General features: G+C 50.2%; 1 long non-coding RNA gene across 3 annotated transcripts; it reads right to left on the reverse strand.

Moving 5' to 3' along the window:
• Positions 1-5,029: 5,029 nt before the first annotated feature.
• Positions 5,030-8,082, reverse strand: LOC125541723. 3 transcript variants are annotated; one of them, XR_007297631.1, is made up of 4 exons: positions 7,482-8,082; positions 7,149-7,256; positions 6,197-6,536; positions 5,030-5,407 (listed from the first exon to the last, which is right to left on the reverse strand). It is a non-coding gene; the product is annotated as an uncharacterized LOC125541723 (long non-coding RNA). The 3 variants fall into 3 exon arrangements; XR_007297630.1 differs by having other exon boundaries at positions 7,149-7,253; positions 7,501-8,081; XR_007297632.1 differs by having other exon boundaries at positions 7,501-8,081.
• Positions 8,083-10,903: the final 2,821 nt, after the last annotated feature.

The raw sequence follows: 10,903 nt of genomic DNA on the forward strand, positions 1-10,903 counted from the left end.
TTGAACGAACCCTCAGCCTCCGACTCCTTTGGATTAGGCGATACCTCTAGCTGCTTGCCGGCCGTCGCCACAACCCGGTCAAGGAGCCGCTTCTCGGCCGCGATCACCAGGGACTCGGCCAGCCGACTACTCTCAGGCGCGCAGGCAGACGACTTCCGGTAGTTGCCGGCTACGGTCAGAATCCCCCTGGAACTGGGCATCTTCATTTTGAGGTAGGCGTAGTGGTGGACTGCCATGAACTTGGCCAGGGCGGGTCGGCCAAGTAATGCATGGTATGGCCTCTCGAGGTCCACCACCTCAAACCAAACTGACTCTCGGCGGAAGTGATCTTTGTCTCCAAAGAGGACGTCCATCAGGATCTTGCCGATTGGTGAGCAGGAAAGACCAGGAACAATGCCGTGGAACACAGTCCGGCTGTTCTGAAGCTGTCTTTACTTGATTCCTAACTTCTCCATGGTGTCCTTGTACAAGATGTTGATGTTGCTGCCTCCGTCTATCAGAACTCGCGAGAAACGAGCAACTCGTCTATCTGTGGCAAAGGTGGCATCCAAGACCAAGGCATAAGAGCCCGGACTCGGCATCACCTCTGGGTGATCAGCCCTGCTCCAGCTGATAGGCTTCTCGGACCAGTGAATGAACTCTGGCGTCTCTGATGCTACTGCATTCACCTCTTGTCGCTGCAGCCGCCTGCTGCGTCGATCATCAGCCACGCTGGTAAATATCACGTAGGCTCCGTGCTCTTCGGGGTACTCGTCTTGTACTGCGCCGACTGGCCTGACAGCCGGCTGCTGGGGCGGAGGTGGAGGCTGCTGCCTAGCAGGCGGGGGAGGTAGGAGGCCGTCTCCTTTAGCAATCCTGGTGAGCCAGTGGCACTTCCGGGTGGTGTGGTTCGACGGCTTCGCGCCGCTATGAAACTTGCAAGGGCCATCCAGAGTCTGCTCGTATGAGAAAGCCGGCAACCAGTTGGGCTTGCCACCTTTCTGTCGCTTGGGTGGAGGCTGCCCATCCGGCTGCTGGTCTTCAACTATCGCGACCTGCCGGCTGCTGGAAGCCGGCTGCGGGGCCTTGCGCTTGTGGTTGTTCTGCTGTTGCCGCCGACTGGCGTCTCCCGCTGGAGTTCTAGGAGCCTGAGGGGCCACTTTGCCAGTCGCGCTAACTTGAATCTCCGCCTTCATGGAGGAGTCGGCCGTGGCATACTTGTCTGCTATGATCAGCAGCTCGTCGAGGGTTTCTGGCTCATCACAGAGGAGCTTGTGCTTGAGGAGGGTGCCTTCTCTGCACCCGGCGGTGAAGTACTCGATAGCCTGCACCTCGTGCACACCCTCGCAGGAGTTCCGAAGCTCGGCCCAACGCGTGAGGTAGTCGCGAGTTGACTCATTGGGGCCTTGCATGCACAAGGAAAGCTGATGAGGCTTGGGAGGACGCTTGTTCGTGCTTGTGAAGTTGCGGACGAATGCTTCGGTGAAGTCGACCCAGCTGTTGATGCTGCGGGGCTTCAGGCTGTTCAGCCATGTCCGGGCCGTGCCCTGGAGCATGAGCGGAACGTATTTTACGGCGACACGCTTGTTGCCATTCGCTATGTTGACAGCCGTGGAGTAGTCAACCAGCCAGTCCTCCGGCTTCACGGAGCCGGTGTACTTGGGCGTGTCTCTTGGGAGCGTGAACCCTTTGGAAAAGGGCTCATCTCGAATGCGGGGCCCAAAACAAGGCGGACCCAACTCGTCTTCTTCTTCCAGCGCCAGTGATTGGTGAAGTCGGTCGATCCGGTGGCGGGCGTCGTTTTCTCCGACTCCCTCTCGGCGGCCAAGGCGGTCGCCGAGAGTCAGATGGTCAATAGGCGGCGGGGAGACTCGCCTTTCCTTGCGAGGAGGAGGAGGCGGACAGTCGTCCCGTCGTTCCACTGCTCTCGGGCGGCCGTCTTGGTCGCGCTCTATGGTAATGTGAGTCCGACTGTGGCTGACAGCCGGATCCTTGTCTTTCCTTCCTCGGGCGCCGCCAGTCGGCGTCCGAGACGTTGCGCCTTGATCTCGGCGAAGGTCGTCGTTTTGCCGTTGCGGCACCTCCGTGCGGCAGCCGGCCTCGTTCTGCGCGGCAGCCGCGTCGAGGAGCCGCTGGACTCGCTCCATCATCAGGCGGCGCTCTTCGCCCTCGAAGTTGTCCAGCTCGTCTGCCGCCGCCTGGGCGGCTCGAATGTTCTCCGCAGGCGTGGCGTACACAGGGCGACTTGACCCGAACAGGTTGGCGATGGCCACGCCGCGCAGATGGACCGCGCCAAGGCGGCTGGGCCCAGCTGGGGCTGGCGAGCCACCCACAGCGCGATCCATCTCACGCTGGTAGGCTTCTGACAAGCGTCTCATGCTAGCCAGCTTCTTCGCGCCTTCGACGAGCTGAAGGCAGCGCGCCTCCAACGTCTCCGCGTCAGCATCTTCCTGAATGGGCGTAGTTAGTTCTTGTAGTGCTGCGCCAAGTGGGTCATGCGCTCCTCCGCCAGGAGGCTCGTCATGACCGATGACGAGCACCTCGGTGACGGTGCTTCCATCGCTCTCCGCGCGAGGGAGAGGCTCGTCGTAGACCACCACGTTAGTGGGGAACGCGTTGAGCGACGCGGTGTCGGAGTCGATCAGCATCGGGTCGGTGGAGCCTATAGACTCCAAGTCCACGGCAGGCTCGCCGGCGACGTGGAGTTGGTCGAGGAGGCCCGCGAGGAGGCTCTCGGGGCCGCCCGTGCCTGTGTTGGATGCAGGTTCGTCGAAGAGGCGAACCTCGCCGACAAGATCGGCAAGGCAGCTGGCTGCACAGGCTATCTCAACGCCGTGCAGCGCGTCAGCACAAACTCCGTCTGGCGTGCCGGGCTGGCTGCGCTCTCCAGGGAGAAAAAGGGTTCCTGTCCAGAGCAGGTCTCTGGACGACGGTGCACCATGCCCCACGGTGGGCGCCAAATGTCGGGGGTTGGGTGCGACATATGCCAAAGAATGGCTTATCATGGTGGGGGCGAGTAGAACGTCGCCGGTGGCTGGAAACGGGATAAGGCGAAGACATGCACGCCGGCGAATCTTACCCAGCTTCAGGGCTCTCCGGGGAGATAATACCCCTACTGCTGCTCTACGGGGTCTCCGCATGATCACTATGGCAAAGTGTTTACACGGTTGTCCTTGAGCTGTTTCTTGGAGGTAGGAGAAGGCAAGGCTGGCTCTCTCCTTCCTATATGATCTGGTCTAGTGCTAATGGATTCCAACCCTTTGCATGGATGCCCTGGGGGTTTATATAGGCCTACCCCAGGGGTACAATGGTAATCCGGCTAGGCGCGGGCCCAGCCATCAGTCTCTCTGGCCGCCGTCTTATCCGCCGACTCCTGGGGCCTGCTGACTGGTGGGCCCCGCCGAATGGCTTGGTGTCGAGCCGACAGGCCGCGTCCGCCGCGGGCGGGTCTTGCCAGCTGCAGATTACTGTAGCCGTGCCTCTAATGACACAGGCTCGGTCATGAGGTCGTGGCAACAGCCCCGCTGTCTGGCGGGCGATCACTATGGCCACTACTTGTCGTGTCTGATTAATGGCGTGTGGGGCCCGTGGGAGGGGCCGGCCGACTTCTGGTGGCCGACTCCCATCCGGGCCGACTGGTGGTGCTTTCGCCGTCTTTCGTACGCCCGCCGACTGGTGGGACCCATCATCCCTGGGTCGTACCAGCAGGCCGTCGTGGGCACAGGGCTCCGCCCCCTGGGGCTGATGTCAGGGCCGGCATGGCAACAGTGTCGCGTCGCGCGGAGATCTCCGCGGGTACGGCGTACTGTAGCCACGCATGCCCTTGGAAAAAGGGGTGAGAGTGGACCTTACTTTGGTCACTCCCCATCCCGTCCCTCTTTATGGGGGCATGAGGGTTGTTGGCATCGCGGGCCGACTCCCCAAGGCCGGCTTCGCTGGAAGTCGCCAGTCAGGAGTCGGCTCATCCTGAAGTCGTTCCTAGGACTCGGCCGCAAGTGGGCAGCCGGTCGCCTCGCCGCCGACTCTCAGAAGGCGGCTCTTCGTCCTGGGGTCTCGAGGGGCGCAGTCTGCCTCCATGTCTTGAAAGATTCTGGGCCTGGGTTAGCCTACCCGTGGCCCATTACTCCGACAATCCCCTTCGACCACGGCAACGAGCATGAACCTCTTCAACCACTTGAAGACGGCACCCATATTGGACTCATACTCCGAGTCAAGCTACGAGACCGCACATGAGACCTTATGTTTGGTCTTAGAGGAGAGTGATGATGTGTCATCTTCGGCCTTCATCCACGGCTACAACTACAACATGATTGAGCATGGAGACATTTGCACCAACATCTCTCCGACACCGACATGTGACGAGATGCCCCAATTGCCATGTGAGGAGAGCCACCACCCCGCGAGTGATATGAGTGACCCCACCATACGTGACATTGAGAGCATTTCTTATGAGAGGATGAGTGTGACCACCACTAGCCCCACACTTGAGAGCATGCCACACATCCTATGTCAGGTTGAGAGCCATTTGAGTGACTCCACCAACCATATGAGTGAGAGCATCCGAGAGGGAGTGAGTGAGCCACAACACTTAGTGAGTAAGGTAGTTGACACGACACGTGAGGCCACTATGATTTCTAACGACTTAACCTCTACTCCGAATATGTTTTCTTCTTTGGTGCTAGGTCTCCTACATGACGACACGCCTATCCTCAATGAGTCCATGCTTCCAATGGAGACAACGATGGCCATGGTGGACGATGATGCACCCCCCACATGGTTCCATCAAGATGAAGATGACCACAACTCAGCCTTCGACACCTCACACTACTAGGAAAAACCTTACCAGTAGCATGGGTTTTTGGACTACCTGCTATGACGTTACAGCTATTTTTTAGCAGTAGCGTGTGTTTTACTCCACGCTACTACTAAATAGACATACCAGTAGCGCTGGTGCCCCACGCTACTAGTATTTCACACCCACGCTACTAGTAAAGGAATAGCAGTAGCGCTTCTATGATACACCCACGCTAGTAGTAACAAATTAGGATTTAAAAAAAAAAGTCTACCTATTTCAATTTAGACATGCATTTCACAATACGTACATGTTATGCATACAGTCAATCATCAATCATACATATTTGATGTAGATAATTAACACACGCACACGTGCACACGCATGCACGCGCGCGCACACACAATATATGCCACGCGTCTACGTCGTCGGCGTCAGCGCCTCCACAAGGCCGTGTTGATGTCGTCGTCGTCGTCGCCGCAGCACCATGACTATGTCATCGTCTTTGTCGCCGCCGTAGCCCTGTGTCGATGTCGATGTCATCGTCATCATCGTCGCCGCAGCCCCATGTTGATATCGTCTTCGTCGCCGCCGTAGCTTCATGTCTATGTGTTCCCTTCTAGGAACTCACAAATCCTGGAATTAAACAACAAACCAAGACCACTACTAAGAACTCAAAAGAACCTGGAGCATTAATACAATATAACAGTAACCTATAGAGCACTAAGTAACAATAGCAGAAACAAAAGCATATAGCAGCAGCATAGTATATGTGAATTATAAGCAGTACCTAACAGACCAATCCTAGAAATTGGGGAAAACCCAACTTAAGAATGATACAATGCTAGGCATGACCAAATCTTATTATAGATTCTAAATCCAAGCTTTTGAGGCAAATTGCAACAAGCAAAGGTTGTGCACCAAGTAGGAGTAATTCCCAGGTCATTCGCAAGCAAGCAAGCAAGAAGGCATCAACAATAGTAGATTATTACCAACATTGTACCCTTGGTTGCAGATGTATTCTTGTTGTATTACTAGTAATCATCAGCAGTAACAACACTTGGTCATTATAAATATCACTGGCCATTATAGTCGACATGACAACTTCCCATTTATTACTATTCCAGTAAATTTAATCCTTAATTCCTCCTAATAAAGAACAATATCTTGAGGAACTACATAGAGTATCATACTGTTGCAAAAATTAAGAGTGAAAAAGTAAAATTATAGGCAATTTTGCCTTGATGGGAAAGTTAGTTCTCCTATAAGAAGGGACTTAATCCCAATAACAAAAGCAAGCCAATGCAGAGTATTTACTTTACCATAGCTGCCTAGAGTAACTAGAAATTCGAGTTCTTCCAGAATGCTGAATTGTAACATCTCATCCTAAAACAAAATCATATAGATGGAGAGTATTGTCATCACCTAACGAACTGTCATAGCGGCAAGTACCAGGAGTTGTTGGATTGAGTGGTGAGCCTGTACATGAAAGGATGTGCATGTTTAATCTTTTGCAGCCTGAATAAATAGGCAAAAAAGAGTTTGGACTTCAGAGAAAATGGCACTCAAGAAGTTTTCACTTATCAACATTTGGCGTAGGTGTCTGAGGCCTAGCTTTATTGTTCTTAGTCGTTGATTTATAATTCTTAACAACTTTTCCGGACACTGGGGTGAGTAGCGGATTGCCAGTAAATCCAGTGGTGACAATCATACAGTCACTCGACTCAGCCGCATTATTTTCTTCGCGCGTGGCTTTTCTTTTTAGCTGCAGAAGAGGGGACTTGTGTTATATGATGGTAAGACAGACTAGATGACATCTGGCAAGGATGTCTATCATTAACTATTTCAGATTTTGGAGAAAATGCATCAGCTCAATCACATACAAAATCCAATGTCCTGACAGCAGAATTCCTGGATAATCTTACATATTCGGTAAAGTCATTTTGAATGCTAAATATTCAGAAGCAGCAAAGATAGTTATTTTGAGAATGGAAATATATACCATAACTTGTTGGTTGTTTCTTGTAAGAGTATGTAGATAGAGTACCATCTAGAAAGACTCTCATGGCTCAGTGGTTGTTGCTTGTAATGCTATACAGATAGAGGACCATCCAAAAAGACTAAGCTATCAAAATGTTCCAATGCTCGCCTTAACTTCACTACCAGTTGTTGAAATAATAAAAATAGTAACCATAGAAACTAAGTTTGATGGATAAAACTGTAGGACTGCAGCATTGTAGTTGGTATTTTTTTTTTTGAAGTAAGGCCTTACTAGGAACCTGAATCGCATAACATCCTTTATGTGGATTGATATATTGTAGACCAAAATACACTTGCCGTTAGAAATAATGCTATATGAGAAGATACAATTTTATACCTGAACTATCAACGACATGATCCTTCCTTCCCAGTCACGAGTAGTAGATGGACCAGAACCAACTGCTCCAAGCTATCAGCGACACGAGAATCACAATCGCGCGGACTGCTGCAACATAGGCGTGAATAGAAAATTTTATACCCGAACTACACTCAAGTTGAGCAGCACTACAATGAACGAAAACTGAACTTGACATTACTGAACTAATTGTGCATCTATCTACTAACATCTAATTTGTTTGTCATACACTAGTACTACTGAACTATAACTGATATCCCAAAGCCTACACTAGTACCACACTTAACTAAAACTGAACTTGGCTGTTGCACTTACGAAAATTAAGAAAATGCACCTGGCATAGCTAGCCGCATTACTGAAAATTCAAAAACGAGCAGCTCCAGCGGCGTCCAAGAGCAATTGGCCGTCAGCCAGCCACCGGAATCTATGGAAGACAGCGCCTCACCGCGACTCCGGCCGGCCACGAACGACGAGCCGACCCGGCAGTCACCAGATCCGCCGCCGCCACAGCTTCTCCTGCTGCCGCGCCAGCACTCGTCTCCATCCGCGGCCAATCCCCGTACTGCTCGTCTGCCTGGGCACGCGCAGGTGCGGGGTGCTGCTCATTGGCCAGCGGGCCGACCCGGGCACTCGGCGGCAAGAACAGGGGGGCGCCCGAATCCCTAGCCGCGGGCAAGGGTGCAGACCTTGAGGCATGGATCTGGACGAAGGGGAGGGCGGGGCGGAACTTGGGGGCATGTTGCATGCAGCTGGAGATTGCCGGAACCGGCCGGCGTGGGTGGTGGCGGCGGCGACGAGATCGTGGGGGAGAGGAGGTCGACCGAGAGCCAGGGGTACGGTGGGGGTGAGATTTGTGTGAGAAGAGTTTTTTTTTGATCTTGTCGCTTGGCATGTGGAGGCAGTGGACACGCTGAGCAATAGCTATTCACTTAGTAGTAGCATAGAATTTACTACCCGCGTTATTAATATTTTTTGATCTGGTGGTGTAGTGTGGCACACTTAGCAGTAGCGTGCGCACAAGAAACCAACGATACTGCTATGCCATACCAGTAGCGCGCTTTGTACCCAGCGCTACTGGTAATTACCAGTAGCTTACCAGTAGCGCTGGGTACACAAACAAACGCTACTGGTAAATTTCTATGTATAAGAATTTTCCTAGTAGTGTCACCTACAACACATGAGCGATGCTCCAAAGGTAACATAGGTGATGGTGCTTCTCTTGTCCCACTAGTGGACTATTTTGCGAATGATTGCTTGCATGATGTTGGCACACCTATTCCCATGATTCATGCTAGTGCCACTTCTTCATGTCATGACTTACCTATTTATGATGCATATGATGATGAGCATGTTGATTTGCCTAGTTGTGATGCTATGCTCCATAGGATATCATGTGAAAATTCTTTTGGTCACATCATGTTTGACAATCCATTAACCTTGTCATATGCTATGAGTGAGATATCCCATATCGCATCATTTCAATCTCAACATAGTGACTATGCATGCCCCATTCACATAAATTCGATTTGCACTTATGGCATAGATGACGAGATGATGGTCATTGGCTTTTGTTTTTCATGTGATGATATTGCCATGCTTTACATGATTTTCGCAATTCATCTACTATGCCATGCCATGATCACCATGTTCCAACTATGCATTGTTTTGGATGTTGTCAATATTCTTCATGTGATGTTTTCATTAATTCTCATGAGAAGACCCTCATAGTTTCCTCATACATATTCGGAGATTTTGATGCATTCCATACTTTGCATGGTTCTCATAATTGCTTGCACCATATGCATTCCATGAATAACAATGCTTTACATATTTTGTGTGATGCACTACACAATTTGAGTCTCCATTATGCTATACATAACAACAAACCTATCATGATGGATGACATGTTTTTATATCATGCATCTCATTTATTTAAGCATTGGATATTTTGTGCTAACCAACACAAGCACGTGCGCATCATGATGGATGATGTGTACATATACCACGCACACACAATTTTTCCTTTGCCTTTGTTTTGTGTAGGTATTTATGAACACTCGTCAACCTCACAATCCCATGAGTTGACGAAACAAGCTCTTGAGAGCAAAGCTAACTTGGGATCCCATGAACTATCCTTCCCACTGCTCTCTTCACGCAACGACTACGCGCATCTCTGTCACTTGGCTCTCACACGGCTATGGGCTATATACCGCTTGTCGCTTCATGCTCATTTTACCGTGTTCACTTTGCATGCTATGCTTGTTTCTATGCCTTCGCCATGCAATTGTGACCCTAGCTTGCATATACCCATGATTCACCATTTTACTACTCCTATGTGTATTTGCATGCTTGGTGGAGATCCTTGTTGCTATTGCCATGTTTATCATGTGCCTCATGCTATTAATGCTATTTTGCTCATATCCTCCTTTCATGCTTGTGATATGTCTTGTGCATTATTCATGACCACTATTTACACACATGACATACTTGACATGATTCCTTCTAGTACGTTGCATCTTTGCACTACTAGCTTGCTTGCCTTGATTCATATGATTGCTCGCTTTGTCGCATCACCCATGTTACACTCTTACTTGCTTTCTTGGGTTGATGACATATATGTTCATGCCTCTCACATGATACATCTTGTTCATTGTCGCTTGCCTTCAATTGTTGCATCTATGCTTATTGATCTCGGAGACTTGGACATATTACTTGTGATGCATGCTTGTTTACTTGAGCCTATTGTATTTGCTTGTTCTCGCATCATATGCGGCCATACTATGAAATGCTCCCTTGTCCTTTTTTATGATGAGCATGATGCATACACTTGTTGTGTATTTTACCACACGAATGATAGGTTTTGCATCTCCGCTAACCTCATTTATGTTTCCGAGTGTTTGTCATGTTCTTTCATGCTGAAGGATTCACAAGGCGATACCAGCATGACACAATTTGGTCATGTGAAGGCATACAAGATGTGCAACACCAACATTTGCGACAATCTCCTAAAGGTGAACTCTTTCCCTTTGAGCCATCCTCAAATATGCATATTGGATGGGTCACTCTTTCATTGTTGTCTCCTTCTTGTTGTCTACATGATACATCTCGCGAACGAAGGAGCGACATGGGAGATTGGCTCTATGGACCTTCACATTGAGGAGCGCTCGAACTTATTGGATGTACCTTCGAACCGCCACTCATGCCACGACATCGAGCATTGGTACACCAACACCTCCATATTTGTTGATTGTGCTCACACATGTCATGCTCGATGGACATATCATACACATGACAAATTTGAATCTTATGCATGGATTGACTCACATTATGATTGCCTTGTTGCATCTTGTATTCCTATGTCATCCATGATATATGAGCTTGTGCATTTCTGATACGTCTCCGTCGTATCTATAATTTTTTATTGTTCCATGCCAATATTCTACAACTTTCATATACTTTTGGCAACTTTTTATACTATTTTTGGGACAAACATATTGATCCAGTGCCCAGTGCCAGTTCCTATTTGTTGCATGTTTTTTGTTTCGCAGAAAATCCATATCAAATGGAGTCCAAACGGGATAAGAACGCATGGAGATTTTTTTTGGAATATATGTGATTTTTGGGAAGTAAAATCAACGCGAGACGATGCTCGAGGGCCCCACGAGGCGGGGGGCGCGCCCCAGGGGGGTAGGCGCGCCCCTGACCCTCGTGGCCATCCCGTAAGGCGGTTGCAGCCC

The sequence above is a fragment of the Triticum urartu genome, chromosome 2 (genome assembly GCF_003073215.2).
Source record: "Triticum urartu cultivar G1812 chromosome 2, Tu2.1, whole genome shotgun sequence".
In the NCBI taxonomy this organism is placed as follows: Eukaryota; Viridiplantae; Streptophyta; class Magnoliopsida; order Poales; family Poaceae; genus Triticum; species Triticum urartu.